Source organism: Egretta garzetta, unplaced genomic scaffold, assembly GCF_000687185.1.
Source record: "Egretta garzetta isolate BGI_Z169 unplaced genomic scaffold, ASM68718v1 scaffold1030, whole genome shotgun sequence".
Lineage (NCBI taxonomy): Eukaryota > Metazoa > Chordata > Aves > Pelecaniformes > Ardeidae > Egretta > Egretta garzetta.
In genome coordinates, this window is record NW_009258308.1 from 38,897 (window position 1) to 40,271 (window position 1,375).

At 48.1% G+C, this 1,375-nt stretch overlaps 1 long non-coding RNA gene across 2 annotated transcripts in view; it reads left to right on the top strand.

Moving 5' to 3' along the window:
* Positions 1-1,375, top strand: part of LOC118452311 — a 4,831-nt gene extending 3,456 nt beyond the window's left edge. For both annotated transcript variants that reach the window (XR_004842051.1, XR_004842050.1), the window contains exon 3: positions 507-1,375. This is a non-coding gene — a long non-coding RNA (uncharacterized LOC118452311). The remainder of the gene's footprint in view (positions 1-506) is intronic.

A 1,375-nucleotide genomic window follows, 5' to 3' on the forward strand; every position in this document is an offset into this window, starting at 1 on the left:
TCTGCTCCAGGCTGAACACTGCCCTGCTCCTGCTGGCCACAGCACTCCTGCTACAAACTCAAATATTTCACCCGGGCCAAGACAATGCCAGCCACTGTGACGTGTTCATGACAGTCAGGGAGAAGGTAATGGGCAGTGGTGTTTTCAGGACCTCCCTGCAAGCAAACTGTAATTTTGAGACTATTGCATTTCCCTTGTAGTCATTGCTTATCTTCAGGAAGAGGTGGGAAGGCTGCTTCTTCAAGACTGTGTCTTGGAGTTGGCTGTTTTAAGCCGCAAGGATCTCCTATGTTCATTGGGGAACGATCAGCTGAAAATTTCATAGAATCATAGAATCACTTTGGTTGGAAAAGACCTTTAAGATCATCGAGTCCAACCTTTAACCTAACCCTGCCATCCCACCACTAAGCCACTAAATTAGGACAGGAATGGCTACCAAGAATTGGTGTCAGGTCATTTATAGCAAACACACTGATACAGTATGTTTTCCCATTTTTCTCATTCAGTTTTTGAACACAGCAGACCTTGTGGACTTCTCTATGGCCACAGAGCCCATCCAGCCCCATCCTCTGCAGTGACTTTGAAATCCAGACCCTTACAAGGCAATGGTATGACTCGGTATGTTCAGGGATTGGTATTTCAATCAGAAATGCCATTTTTTTCTTTTTATTTTCGAAGAAATGATGTGGCTGCTCTTTGCTCTACCAGGCAGACAGTAGGGAACTGTGAGGTGGACTTTCCATGAGCCAGTCTAAAAAAGGAGGCCTAAAAATTGCAAAATGTTGACATACAGCCTGCCACGTGCCTGCCTACGGAGTTTCAAGGCCCGTAAAGTGATGATCTGGCCTGCTGCCAAAGCAGGCATAAAGTGCCTGGGAAGCAGAGAGGGAAACCCTTGGGGGAGCGCGGGGTCTAGCTGCCTCCTAGATAACAAGGTATTTGCTGTAAGCAGAAATGGGAAGGAAACCTGTTTATTTCAGGGAAGGTAACATTGCTATTGAAAGCTGAGGGAAACGGAAACTAGGGTGACCGATTTGGGAAGCGTGGCGTCCTGCAGTTCCCGCAGAGCCAGCGGTGCGTGAGGCTGCTCTCGGAGCCCGGCGTAGGCGATCTTCAGCCCTCTGAGGTTTTGTGTTTTGCAAAGAGGCACTGCGCTGGCTTAATCCTTAGAAGGACTTTCCTCTTCCAGGTTCTCCTGAAAAATAAAATGCTGAGGTTAGTACAGCATATTCCGCTTAACTGGAGGTTATTTTGTTAGCGTGCTGGTGGCACAGAGTTCAGCGTTTACAATTTTAAGGATGTGATGGGGTGACCCTGGCTGGATGCCGGGTGCACCCCAAAGCTGCTCTATCACCCCCTCTTCAACAGGACAGGG